General features: G+C 41.9%; 1 protein-coding gene across 7 annotated transcripts in view; it reads right to left on the reverse strand.

Annotated features, from left to right (window-relative positions):
* MAGI2 (membrane associated guanylate kinase, WW and PDZ domain containing 2) overlaps window positions 1–15,387 on the reverse strand; it is a 1,196,373-nt gene that overhangs the window by 407,287 nt on the left and 773,699 nt on the right. The window lies entirely within an intron of this gene.

Below are 15,387 nucleotides of genomic sequence, written 5' to 3' on the forward strand. Positions count from 1 at the left end.
AGGGTTAGTCCAACAAAATTGCAATCGATACACTTAATTTGCTTACTGGTTCTAAGTAGCCCTGAAGGAGGTGTAAGAGTAATTGTGCAAGGCAGCTGCAAATTTGGCAACCTCAGCTCCCTGTCTTCAAAGCAGCTATTTTTATTAAAATCAACTAGAATGTTGCCAAGTTAAGCTCATTGAAAATGCAGAACTCATCCAGAGCAAAAGGAATTTATTACAAATACAGTGTTCTCTAGCTGAATGAGTGCAGTCGACAGGATTCCACACCATCCTCAGAGTTTTTGGATAGAATTATTTTCATCTTAAACCTGTCCTTTTCATACATACGTGTTTGTTATTTCTTAACAGCCATGCTGGCAAGGCATTGCAAAAATGATGCAAATTACAGTGTGCTCCTGCAAAGTCTACATTTTCTAACAGAGTGATTAATGACACTTTGTTTAACCAACCTTCATCTATTCCATATCTAATTCTTCTACCACGATAAGATGTATTTTGCACAAGCTGAATGAGTCATGTGGCTATTTTGCTATACTCAGAATAGATCATTCAGGAATCAGCAATGAAATAGTCTCTGAATTGGTACAAACCGTTTTCCAGGAGAGTATCTTGCCAAATGAACTGACACACAGAGCAGCTAATCAGAGTTAAAACAAGCTTTTTTATGTATACCCTTTCCACATCCTTTTGAATTTGGAGCCAAATAAAAAAAACAATGCCAAGAAGGGAAGGCTATAAAACGGGAAGGAGATGTAACAATTATTCTCATATTTGCACAGGTGCCTGTCTTCTAACACTGACATCCCTTTCTAAGGCATGTTTTATTTATCTAACACATCCTAGGAGTCTGCTCACTTTGTACAGTTTTATATATTACTGAATTATTTAGATTATTAATATAACATTTGCTGTCTAATTTAAAATTTATTTAAAGCATTTGTTGTAAACATTAGTGGAAAGTAGACGGAACCAGGCAGACAGTCAAAAATTGATCTGGATACATTTTGTAATTTATCAATTACTCGTATTGATTTATACACATAGTGACATCTGGTCCAGTGGTATGATCCTTCCATTAAGGATAAGAAAGTCCAGCATTCTAATCCCTGCTCCTATCCTGACTGCCTGTGTGCTCTTGGGTATGTCAATTCTCCTCTTTGCCTTGATTTTACCAATAATAATAAGGCCAATTTTCAAATTTGGATGCCTGAAGTAGCCACTTAAATTTGTATTTATGCATTTAAATACCCATTTTAGGCACTGGGAGCAGGTGGCTTTCCCACCGTACACCAAAACACAGTTTACCAATGTTGAATAAAGTAAAATCCCACCCTCCTCTGGGTTGTGGCTTTATTTATGTAGAAATTAATAATAATAAAATAACTTCCAACCCAAGCCGTTGGCCCATACTTTAAATCAGCTGTGGCTAGGGTTCTTACCTGAGGACTGTTCTGCCTAGAGCCTCTCTAGAACCACTCCCACCTGCCTGTAATCTAGGGTAGGGATAGTGGGCCCCACTTGCTACAGTGAGTCAGCAGGAATCCACCAGCACTTTCCTTCAGGGTTCCTCAAATAATAATACATAGCTCTTACAGAATGCTTTCATCACTAGATTAAAGCACTTTGCAAAGAAAGTCAGTATCATCACCCCCACTTTACAGGTAGGAGAAACTGAGGCACATAGCTGTGAAGTGACTCCCCTAAAGTCACCCAGCAGCAGAGCCAGAAATAGAACTAAGGACTCCAAAGTCCCTGGTGAGTGGCCTGTCCACTAAGTCACTTTGCCTCAGCCTAGAGCTAGTTAAGAACTCTCCAACATGTTATCAATTCTATATGATGAGTTGATGCATCATTTAAATACACATTTAAGTTAACTCTCATAGTAGGTGTCTAAAATGGGTATTTAGTTAGGCACCAAAAAGAACATTTAGGTGCCAAATTTAGGCACCTGAGTTTGAAAACTAAGAGCAATATTACTATTTAAAGTGTGAACTAGTGACTTGCATTTTCCAAGACTTTTGCTGAATTTAAGAAATTAACCAGCAAACAGTTAAATAGTGTTCCAACACAGGTGTGACTTTCCTAAAGACTCAAGTTCGCCTTGTTTCGCAAGTTGTGGCCAGGATAACAGTTAATACTCTAATTAAAACACCAAAACCTAACAAGTAAGCATAGCAAACAACTGGAAGGCAGAACAAGGGTAATATACATAATAACAACACCAATATCACACTGTTACACCAACTATGCGCACACATTAATGTTGCTGAACCATTAAAAACCTTTTAAAATTATTCTTAATATCAGCTATCCACACTGCCACTCATACGAACCATCAGTGGTCAGCTGGCTTCTTGCAGGTGTTGTAACAGATGCGAGTCCCGCGGACAGATTTGAAAGAGAAGGTAGTGGTTTTACAGATTAGTTCAGATTAGTCCATTTATGCAGGGCAGCTTGAGAGGAAATGCAAAGGCAATTGAGAAAGTGCACAAACAGGCATTCAAGGCTGGTATCACTGACTGAGTGAAAGGGGTGAGGTGATGCAGTAAAAGCATCCAGAAAGAAATATAGCTGCAGTGCAATTAACATTTTTCCCTGGCTTCTCTTCGGTTATTCAGCAAAGAACCCTACTTCATCACTGGAAGGCATGCTCAGAAAGTCTCCCCTACATCATTTCCATGAGCCTGATTACTGTATGTGGTAACTGAACTGAAAGGCAGGTGTACAATTCCTGAACAAATATTACATCTCTGCTACTGAGGGCAAGCTTCCCCCTTGAAATCAAAAGCAGCGTCTTAAAGCCAGAAGCCATGGAAAGAGTTTTGATGTTGAAGTCCCCATAGGCTTTTACACTATGTTCCCAGAACATGGTAGTAGTGAAAGATTTTAATTCATCCTAATTTGTTTACCAGTGTACAAGGGAGAAATTGTGCAGAAGCCTAGAGTCTTACTGTGAATTTGCTGAATAATGTCTAAAATAGAAAATGAAAGTAGCTAAAAAACAATGAAATAATTATTGCTGTTTTAACTGAAATTGCCAATACTATGCACTAGTGGGCTATAGAAATGTTTTATTATAACCAAAGTATGATATTAACACAGGAAAATTGCGGCGTTTCATGCAAAAATTATTCTCCATCTGGCTTCTGTGGAGTGAAAGGAAGGACTGTCCACTGGTTAGGGTGCCAGCCTGGAACTTAGAAGACCTTGGTTCAATTCCCCACTCTGCTGCAGACTTCTTGTATGACCTTACTCTTTGTGTTCCTGTCTGCCAGCTGTAAAATGGGGATAATAGCACTTTCCTACCTCACCAGGGTATTGTAAGGATAAATACATTACAGAGTATGAGGTGCTCAGATACTGTAGTAATGGGGCCATATATGTGCCTACGATAGAGTGACATAAATAGGTGGTAGATCTTCATCTATTTTCAGGAGTGTGGGGGGCACAACACAAAATCTACTACCACAGTTGGCACCACCAAATCTAGGGCTGGTCTATACCTAAAACTTAGGTTGACCTAGCTATGTTGCTATATGGTAAAGTTGACCTAAGCCCCAGTGTAGTCCTAATAGTACCTCTTGGAGAGGTGGATTTACTAGAGCGATGGAAGAAGCCCTTCTGTCGCTGGAGAAAGTGTCTACACTACACTACATTACATTACAGTGTCACAGCTGTACTGTAATGTAGCGCAGCTGCACCACTGTAGTGTTTCTATTGTAGATATACGATACCCCTAGATATCAAAGGTGAATGGTGTCATAAGATATACATGCACAGGAATACTAATAGTGCTCACTCGCCAGAAGGGGAATGGAGATTGAAGTATCCTGTACCCGCTAGGGTGGTGTCCTTCTGGAGCGGGCAGCAATGCAATACAGCAGTGCGAACATTACTGCTGCTCATGCTGATGATGAGCTAGGCTATCCATTTTCATATAACCTGAGTCCACTTAAAACCAAAATTTACTGCAGCTGAAAATGTACGTCGAAATTTGCAGCTTGGGACCAAGTTACAACATTTGAGAAAACCTGCTCTGCACAGGGGTTCAGGTTCACCTCTCAGTGCAACAGAAAAGCAGGAAAATGCACATAGAATGCTATTACTGAGGCACAACAGGCTGCCTAGCTATTGTTACTATGTGTGCCAGTGTCCTCAGATATTGAACACTGAGGACCAGATTTCTGAAGATGTGCAGTCACCTAAAGATACAGATAGGCAGCTTGTGGGATTTTCAAAAGTACCTAAGCCCTTAACTCCCATAGGAGTTAGGCATCTACATGCTTTTGAAAATTCCACTGGGTGCCTATCTGCATCTTTAGGAGCCTAAATATCTTCAAAAATCTGGCCTCAACAATGCATGTCCTTATTTTTGTGGATATGTGCACTATTTGAGTGTAGTTTTTGTTTGATGAAGTAGCATTAGCAATCTGTCAATTTCAAACACTTTGACAGATTAAATCTTGTATTAAGAGAGACTTCAGACAATCTTCTGAAATATTTCTGAAAGGAATATGGGCGGTAGTTTCCAACAGTAATTGTCTTTAATGTCTCTTGAAAACACCATAAATTAATTGAAAATGGTGGCTCTCTCCAGCTATGTAATTTCCATGTTATTGTGAAATGCCTTATGAAAGGGGTATTTGCCAGTATATAGTTCAAGTCAGCTGAGAGACAGATCACATATGGGTTTTTCAATGTACAGCACAGCATTCAAGAGGGTCCACAGTGTAAAAGTTCAGGCAAACGAGAATATATGAAACAGACAGAGATCCAATGCCCCACTGTAGTTCTCCTGCCTTTTTCATTTTTTGCTCTAAATGCTCAGCCTTTTACTCATATCTCAGGCAGAGCTCTGGATGCGTAACATTTTTCAGCTGGCTTAATACTGATTTCAGGCAGTTTAGTTAAGATGTGTATGGGTACAGTGACAGGAAAATAGGGCACCAGAATTGCAATTTTGTAGTCCCTCTTCTGTTGGCTGTAACTCAGACTTACTGCAGACACTTAGTTCTCTACCTTATGGTGGTTCTAGTTCATTAAATCCAAAGTAGGGTATTTGATTGTAAGTGTGAAAGTAGAAAGAACAGATTCCAAGAAAAACAGAACTGACTCTCATATTTTGGGGCATGAAATTTCATAATATAAACCCCAAACTTCGTGGGTTGGGTTAAAATAGAAATCTGAAATGTGGGGGAAAGAGGGATCTTGGAAGAGAGAAGGGCTGTGAATGAGAAAGTGAAGAAACAGAACTTGAGGTCTGACTGTAACCTGGTTTGGGGATTGAGAGGAATTGGTGTAGAGGTAAAAGACTGATAGTGATTGGAAGAAAGGAGGAGAAAAATACACTACTAGAGCAGATTGAGAAAGTCTTTTAAAAACAATTTGCATAAAATGTTTCCTCAATTTTAGTAAATTCACCAGTGGCAGGACAGTCTGTCACTGGGTACAAGTAAATGGCCTTGGAGAGAATAAGTCAAGGGTGGCTTGTCTTGGTGTCCCAAGATCAGAAGCGGAATATGATCATACTATGCTTGATAGGAAACTCATCAATTCAATGTGGCATGTAAATATTGTACAAGAATAATGGGAGCCTAGGAATGAACCTCAGAAGAGCCTGATGATTCCGAACTCTCCAGGAGACGATGGCGATACTGGTACAGACAGGCCTCATTCACAGATAGAAGGGGAGCCCTCTCTCCTGATGTGCACCTTAGAGATGCACTGAAAAAAAGAGCTACAGGGAAAGGAGGTTTGTATCATTATTTGTGGTGGCAGAAAGAACCTAATCACCTCAGTTTTTCAGGTCCCAGTTCAGCAAAGCACTCAAGCACTCTCTCATTTAAACATGCATGCTTAGGGGTTTACTGAATAGTGGTAGACTTACGCATGTACTTAAAGTTAAGAATGAGATTAAATGCTTTGCTGAATTGGGGCTTTATAGAGATTTTAATATTGTTGTATTATTTTAATATTTTAATAAGACACTAGTGGGCATTGTTTACAAATAATCCAAAGGAGCCAGTGCCTATTGACCTTTATAATACAGTGCAAGGTTCATCTCTACTCTTAAGCATTTGCTTCAGGTGTGGGGCTAAGATCGGAGGGCTAAAGGGATTTTTTGTAACAGCTTTTTGGAAGAGAGAGAAAAATTTAAAAAAATTATGATTATGACTTGTGCGTGCAAACTGAGACAGGTCACACTCATCAGTTCTGTTTAAAGTGGGGGAGAAGAGGCAGAACTAGAGACTTCTTTTGGCATTTGCAATTTACAAATAGCCATTTTAATTATTGCATGTTCTCATTATGATATATTCTAAATAAAAAACAAATGTAGGAGATTGACTCCTGTCTAGATGCCTATGTTTGAATATTTGAATCTATATATTAAAGGGAGGTTGTAAGGGATCACCAAGAACTGTGTGCGAATTGCTCCTCATAACAAACATTGGTGAGCATCACATGGAGGTATGTGCTTCCTGTTTTTTCTCTTAAGCCTATCAGTGTTAACTCACCTACTCAAACACACAGTCACGTACCTATTTCAAAACCGGAAACAAACTAACCAACCTATGTATGCTCAAAAGAAGTATTATTGAGTCATCCTGAGAACTTTGTGTCTGAAATGTCTTGTCTAGTTAGACCTAGGGGCAGAGACAGTGCCTTCCAATGTGCTTTGTATGGTGCTAATCTGGCCATCAGTGATTAACAATAATAAAGTGTACAGATAGTTATCCTTCTTGTTATCAAATTGCTTTCTCTTCCATTTTAAGTCTGCCACATTCATTCCACTGAGAGTGTTTTGATATACGGACTTGCTTAAAAATTTAGTTAGGTTAGTTTGAGGAGAATTTAGGAAAATATTCTTCCCTGGAAATATAAATCTTCTGGGTATACTCGGGAAAGCTAAAGAATTTGAGATCACTTACTGCTTGGAGTCCTTGGAGTTTAAATGAACAATTCACAAAAGCCTCAAGTGTAGCAAGAATAGAAACTGCACAGTAATGACATTTTTTCGCCCAGTGTGATTTACATTTTAAAATGTCTGTTTTTATCTATAATAATCATAATATGGTGTTTACCACTCTTTCAGGAGATGGTGTTAAATAAATAGGATTTTGTTGTCTTTTTATCTTTCTGTTTTTCACTAAAGCAAACGGAGCCTCTTTTATGCCATTAACCAAACTGACTCATAAACAAAGAGGCAATTTAACGGCATCCCCACAGCATGGCATCCTAGCTTAACCCTGTGAAATCTGAACAATATGAAGAACCAAATGATCAAAGAGATAACATTTAGTTCAGGACCTAATAAATAATCTTACATTTTGGAGGCTGAGAAATTCTTTATTCTAACACTTACATTATTCAGAAATATATCTTAAATTTTTGCACATATTTATTGCACTCTTTTATCCAGTCTGTACCTCTGATTTCTCTGCTTAATGTAACATAGACTGGTGCAAGTGAAAGATGGTGATTGCTACAATTGTTGTATAAACCATCACATTTTCAGTGAAGAAAGGAAGCTGCACCATCAAAAGAATTTATGGGCGGGCTTTGCTTTATAAACAGCAGAGTTATTTGCATTCACTTTATTTCTTGTGAAATATATGTTTGTTTTCAAGTGAATTGATTCCTGTAGTTCTTATCACTATAGTAACTTGGTGTTTTAATTACAAAAAATAACATACATAAATCATATAGCTTTTCTTACACAGGGTTAAAAATAAGTTTCACATTATACTGTTCCACTGTGACCTCTATCAAAGCATGCAAAAATGTGCAAAAAAAAATTACATATGTGCATGGGGAAAGAATCAGAAGCATGTTTAAGCTACCCCTCAGGAAAGCTCACATGTGCTTTGTCTATTGGAGGGAAGTTACTATGTTTATTATTTTTTCTCAAATAAGCATATTTTGCCCTTTTCAGCAAAGGTCACTTGTGTTTCAACAATTTCTGCTCTTTTCAGACTTGCATACTCTTGAGGCTATCTAGAGTGTTAGTCCTGTTATTAGCACATACAGAAGTGTAGGAAGTGCAAGCTTTATTTACTTTGGTGATTTTATACATTTTATGAAAACATCACTGCAAAATTGTCTCTAAAATAAGAATCTGAAAAGAGTGTTAAACCATCCTAGGAGCCACAGTAAGAGAAAGAACAAGTAATAATAATATAAAGTGAAGTTTTATTATATTGCTTGTAAAGTTATATTGCTTGTGAAGTCCTCTTAAAACAAGGATATATGTTACCACTTCTTTTCTGAGTGGTGCTGTCATTTGGAGACATAGTGATTTTTCCTCTCTGTTTCTTGTGAACTGCAGCGGCAGTCAAAAAAAGTGTTAGGAACCAGCAGAAAAGGGATAGATAATAAAACAGAATCCACAGTACCCCCACACCTTTAATATTGCATGTAGCTATGGTCACCCCATCTGACAAAAGATATGTTAGAATTGGAAAAGGTATAGAGAAGGGCAAAGAAAATGAACAGGGATATGGAACAGCTTCCATATGAGGAGATATTAAAAAGGACTGGGACTGTTCAGCTTAGAAAAGAGATGATTAAGGGGGAGATATGATAGCGGTCTATAAAATCGTGAATGACCTGGAGAAAGTGAATCGGGAAGTGTTATTTACCTCTGCACATAACACAAGAACTAGGAGTCACGTGAAATTAATAGGCAGTAGGTTTAAAACAAACATAAGGAAGTACTTCTTCACACAACACACAGACAAGCTGTGGAATTTGTTGCCATAGGATGTGAAGCTCCAAAGTATTATTAGACTGTGACTGGCTCTTGAACAAAAAAGCTGACACTTCCTGTTGGGATGAGTTGCAAACCGGTCTATGTGAGGAACTCCCAGGTTTGAAAAATGAGGCTTAATGTATCTGGCCAGAGAGACCACTCGTGTCTCTGCTGAAAGATCTGCTCAAGTGGTCTGCCAGACTCTTCTGGACACCTGGAAGGTGGGACCTTTGAGGTGAATCATGCTGGTTATACAAAACTGCCAAAGCTGCATCACCTCCTGACAGAGATGATTCAATCTGTCTCTCCATGTCTGTTCACATAGAGCATTGCTGCTGTGTTGGCCATAAGAACAAGCAGAGTCCTTCCCTTGATGAGGGGGAGAAAAGCCCAACAGGCTAGACGAATGGCTCTCAAATCTCTTATGTTTATGTAGAGAGCTAAATCTTTGCCAGATAAGAGACTTTAGGTGCACAGATTCCCCAGAAGGGCTTCCCAACCCACAGAAGAAACATCTGTAACCAGTCAATGTGGGGGGTGGAGTAGGGGGTGTCAAAGGGAATTCCCTTAAGCACGTTGGTTGGGTTCATCCACCAATTCAAAGACTCCTGTAGATACTTGAACCAGCATGTCCAGTGGGTTGACTAATCAGGGAATACATTGAGTTCACCCAGCTCTGCAACTTCCTGAGATGAAGTCTGGCATGCTGAACCACATATGTTCATGAGGCCATGTGCCCTAGAAGTTTGAGGCAGTTCCTTACAGTCATGGCTGGATGAGCCTTCAGGTCTAATGAAATGGCTAACATAGTCTGGAATCTGACTTGCAGGAGGAAAACCTGGCTACTGTAGAAGCCAAGACCGGTCTTATAAACTCTATCCTCTGAACAGTGGAGAAGACTAACTTGTCTTCATTGATCAGCAGACCCAGAACTCTGAAGAGGGATTGGATCTTGGTCACACTGAAGTCTACCTGGCTTTTGGACCAAACTCTCACCAACCAATTGTCCAGGTATGGAAATACTTGTCCTCCTGGTTTTTCTTAGGAAAATGCAGCCACCACTGCCATGCATTTTGTAAATACTGGTGGGGCCACAGATAAGCCAAAGGGCCGGACTATAAACTGATAATGGGACTCATTGACCATAAACCTTGAGGAATTTCCTGGGGCTTTTATGGATAGCCACATGGAAATATACCACCCGCAAGTCAAGGGCAGTGTACCAGTCACTGGGATCCAGGAAGGGATAATGGATGCCAGAGTGATCATCCAAATTACATTTTATTTATATATTTGTTCAGTTCTTACATGTCTCATGTGCGTCTGAGACCTCCTTTTTGCCTTTGGCATTAGGAAGTAGCATGAATAAAACCCTTTCCTTCTGTGGAGAGGAGGGACCTCCTCTGTGGCTCCCAACAGGAGGAAAGCCTGGACATCCCAAATGAGGCCCTCCTTGTGAGAGTATGGTCCCTGAAGAGGAATGGGGAAGAGAGGTGGGAAAGGGAGGACAGAAGCATGTCAAATAGTGTATACCAATTTCATGGTGCTTAGGAACCACTGATCTGGTAATATGGGTCCAAGCACATTGGGATAATCTGTTGGAAAAAACAAGAATAGAAGAAACAGGCATAAGACAAGTTGGTAAGCTGTCCTCAACAAGGCAGCGAAATGGACTGCTTGGCATTTCCAGGTTGTATAGAAGAGCCTTATGAAGACAAATAATGAGAAGGTGGTAGTTTCCTCCTATGACTTTTCCCTTTCTTCCCAGACTGATTCAGTTTTCTAGGCATAAAGGATGGGTAATGGTGGAATGACTGAGTGTGGAATTGCTTCTCTTTAAAGAGTGGAGAGTAAATCCCTAACGACTTTAACATAGCCCTAGAGTCCTTGAGACTGTGCAACTAGTCATCAGTCTGCTGAGAAAAGAGGGTTGGTCCCTCAAAAGGGAGATCCTGGATAGTCTGTTGGATCTTCTGTAGAAGACCCCAGAACGGAAGCCATGAAAAAATGGTTATTAACCTTTCATGACTGTTGTTCTTTGAGATGTGTTGCATATGTTCATTCCAGTCTTGGTATGCGTGCACCCTTCACCTAGTTGACAGAAAATTTTCCATCAGTAGTACCCATTGAGGCAGGTTGAGTGCCCTCTGCACCAGCAACACTGCTATAAAGGGCCCAGATGACCCCGAGCCTCCTCAGTTCCTTCTTTCTGGTTAACTCAGATGTAAGGAATAGGAGGGTGGGTTGTGGAATGGACACATGCAACACATCTCAAACAACAACAGTTACGAAAGGTTAGTGTAAGCAGTGTCAGGATGAGCTCCACCCTGACATCTGGTGGTGAGGTGTGGCAAGTTGTGGAAAAGAACTTCAGGGGCCAATCTCATTTGCATAGGCACACCCACCACGCCTAGAATGAGACCATAGCTGCCCAAATGGTCACTTTGGCTGCTGTGGGATCCCCAGTGTCTCTGTTACTGGGGCAGGAAGAATAAATTATTACCCTGATTATGGGAACTGTGCTTGGAACTGTACGTGGCCTTTTGTTATGATGGAGGGATTCACCATCAACTAAGTAGCACTCGGTAGGCAAGGGTCATGGGTTCCAAAACTGTGTGAAGGGAGAGAGGCTGGGGACAAGCATTAATACTTGGTGGCATGGGCCCCTTGGTGAGGGCCTTACATGCTAATTGCACTTCCTCCTCTCTCCACTGTGGAATATCAGAGCTAATTTTGATTTCATTAGGAGTCTAGTTACAGGCTGCTGAGCTCACTTTGGGCTGACAGTGCACCAGCACTGAGGCTCCCCTACTACAAGCTGAATTCACCTAAGAGCTGAAATCACTGAGTGTTGTGTTAAGCAGTGGGGGAGCCTGAAGATATATTGTGGAGCAGTTTGCGGGACGGCTGGAGTGCCTTGCAGACCGGCTGGTGAAGCAGTTCGACGTGGAGCAGTTTGTGGATGGCAGGAGCTGCTTGTGGGCCGTGGAGCTGAGCGAAGGAGTTTGTGGGGCGGCTGGCGGAGTGCAGCTGAGCGAAGGAGTTCGTGGGGCGGCTGGCGGAGCGGAGCGCCGCTATGGGGCGGTCAGCTTCAGATCATGTAAGGTGCCTCTTACCCCCGTCCCATTTCCACCCAGGTTGGGAGGTAAAGCTCCGCAGATAAACTTTCGAACTCTGGGGCTGCCCTGACCAGGGACAGAGACTTTTGGGGCATTGGACTTTTGGGACTTTGGGTGATTTGGGGTTGCTGGACTCAAGAACCAAAGGGAAAAGGGCATGCCCCAATTTGCTTGGGGTGGGTTTTTTTTTGCTCATGGGTTGTGTTATGAATCCTGTTGGTGGTGTTTCCCCAACATAATGCCACATTGTTTCTCTCTGTTACGAAAAGGCTTTTGCTACACTCAGACTATGTGCTTGCGAGAGGGGAAGTATTGCCTCTTGGAGGCGCCCAGCGGGGGTGGTATATATTTGTCCCAGGTCACTGGGTGGGGGCTCGAGCCGGTTTGCATTGTGTTATTGGAACGGATCCCCTAGATATTGAACCCGACCCTTGTTGCTGCCAACTCTGATAGGCAGAAGGGTTACATTTGTAACCATTTTTTCTTCTTCAAGTGTTTGCATATGTGCATTCCACTTTTGGTGACCCTCAAGTAGTAATATAGGCAGTGGGATCAAAGTTTATGTACACACAGACTGTAGTACAGCTTGACCAAATTTGACATCATCCCTAGAGTATGGGGTGATGGCATAATAGGAGGCAAAAGTGTGACCCAATGACCAGGTTGCTGCTTTACAAATATCCTGGATAGGGGCCTGCATGAGGAATGCCACTGAGGTTGCTTGTGATCTTGTGGAGTGATCAGTCAACTTGTCAGTTGGAGAAATGCCTGCCAGATCATAACAAACACTGATACAGGAAGTATCCAAGATTGAGTTCTTTCAAAAGAGTCTGAAAGACCTTTCATTCTGTCCACCATGGAGCTGAACAGCTGGGTGGATCACCAAAACAGTTTGGTGCACTGTATGTAGAATGCCAGTGCTCTTCTAATGTCCCATGTGTGTAGCAGAAGCCTGTCGCTATTTGTGTACAATTTTGGGTAAAATACAGGTAACTATATTGATTGGTTTATTTGAAAATGTTGTACTACTTTAGAGAGAAAATTTAGATGAGGGCATACGTATACCTTATTTTTAAAGAAGACTGTATACGATGGTTCAGATGTCAGGTCACACAGTTCAGTAACCCTTCTGGCAGAGGTGATACCTATAAGGAAAACCACCTTCCACAAAAGGTGTAGTAAATAGCACATTGCTAAAGACTCAAATGGTGGCCCCATAAGTTTCAACAACACCAAGTTCAAGTCCCGTAGGGAAACAGGTTCCCTTATTTGCAGGTACAACTGTTTGAGGCTTTAAAGGAATATGATTGTCATATCATAAAATATTGAACAGTTTTCCATGTGAGTATAGAAAGCCGATATTGCTGCCAGGTGAACTTTTATAGAGGAAATTGTTAAGGCTTATTGCTTCAGGTGCAACAGATAGTCTAGTAGGTGTTGAATTGAGGACTGCATCAGTGAGACTCTGGTTTGACAACCCCAAACAGAGAACCGTTTCAATTTTGACAGGTAGGCAGCCCTGGTCGAGGGCTTTCTACTACTTAGTAACACATCGCAAACTTGCTCTGAGCAAGCCTGCTCCCTGGGATTTAGCTGTGTAGCTTCCAGGCTGTTAAATCGAGGGTCTGCAGGTTTGGGTGGAGCAGCCAATTGTAGCCTTGGGAGACCAAATCCAGGTGCAATGGGAGTGAGACTGGAGTTGCCAATGGGAGGTCCAGTACAGTAGAAAACCAGCGTTGGTGGGGTCACACTCGGGCTATTAGTATAACCGGGGTGTGAGCCTGCTTGATCTTTAGTAGCACTCTGTGTGGAATGGGATTTGGGGGAAAGCATAATCGAGCTGTTCTGTCCAGGGTAGCAGGAAGGCATCTGTAATGGAGCCTGGACTGAGGCCATGCAGGGAGTAGAATTTATGTCATTTTCTGATGGACTTCTTTGCAAATAGATCTATCTGGGGAGTCCACCACCACTGCATCTGGATACATCTGGGCAGAGAGACCACTCGTGGTGACTTGAAAATGACCTTCTCAGACAGTCTGTTAACTCATCTGCATATCTGGAAGGTAAGAGGCCTCAAAGTTGATTCCTGACAAAAGAGTGATGAGTGAGCTCTTCCCTGATTGTTGAGGTAAAACATTGCTGAGGTGCTGTCTGCGACAACAAGCAGGTTTTCCCCTGTGATATGATGTAGGAAGGCCTGGCAGGTAAGACAAACTGTCCTGAGCTCTCTGAGGTTCATATGAAGAATGAGATCCCATGAGGACCATAGATCCTGAGTTCAGAGGGGCCCCAGGTGAGCTCCCCACTCTAGAGCCAATGCATCTGAGACCAAAGTCATCAAAGATTGAGGGTGGAGGAAAGAAATGTCCACACAAACTTTGAGAGGGTTCAGTAAAATCAGAACCCACAAAGGTATTGTGAGCACAGGTACTGTGTATCCAGATGATGGAGGCTTGGGGAGTAAACGGAGGCCAGCCACGTCTGGAGGGGCCTAAGGTGTAGCCTTGCATGTTGTACTACATATGTACATGAGGCCATGTGCCCCAGGAGCCTCATACAGCTTCGGGCTGTTGTGACTGGATGAATCTTGAGGTCTGTCATGAGAGAATGAATAGACTGAAATCTTGACTCTGGAAGGAACACTCTGTCCAAGGTTGACTCTATCCTCTGCACCAGGCAAAGGGTAAATTTGTCTACACTAATCAGTAGGCCTAGTGCTTTGAAGTTTGACTGGATGAGTTGAATGCTGGACATAACCTGAGCTTTGAACCAGCCCTTGACTAGCCAATCATACAGGTAAGGCTAGATCTGCACTCCTAGTCTCCTCAGAAATGCTGCTAGCATGGCCATATATACTGTGAATACCTCAGAAGCTGCACATAGGCCAATCATTAGTACAGTGAATTGGTAATGCGAGTGCTTCAATATGAACCTGACAAACTTTCTGTGGACTTGATATATTGACACATGAAAGTGGGCATCTCTTAAATCAAGGGTGGTGTACCAGTCTCCAGGATCCAGTGATGGAATGATGGATGCCAGGGTGACCATAAGAACTTTATGTTTTTGAGATAGTTGTTGAGCTGACAAGGTCTAAAATAGGTCTGAGACCTCCCTTTGCTTTTGGGATCAGGAAATAATGGGAGTAGAAGCCTTTCCCTCTTAAACTCTGTGGAACCTCCTCTATGGCTCCCACCTGAAGGAGAGTTTGAACCTCCTGGACAAGAAGCTCCTTGTGAAAATGGCTCTTGAAAAGGGATGGAGGGTGGGAAGGGGGGTAGAAATAAACTGAAGTGTGTATCCCATCTCTACAGTGCTCAACACCCAACAGTCCATGGTGCTATGGGATCAAGCACTGAGGAAATGGGAAAGGCAGTTTGCAAACAGAAGAAAAATGGGGTCTGACATTCTGGAAACTGGTACAGCATCCTCGTACATCCCATCAAAGTGCCTGGTTAGTAACCTCTGGATGTCTAGGTGGTGCAGCACTGAGGCAGAGGCCTATGACACTAAACT

The sequence above is a fragment of the Lepidochelys olivacea genome (genome assembly GCF_965140295.1).
Source record: "Lepidochelys olivacea isolate rLepOli2 genome assembly, chromosome: 1".
NCBI lineage: Eukaryota > Metazoa > Chordata > Testudines > Cheloniidae > Lepidochelys > Lepidochelys olivacea.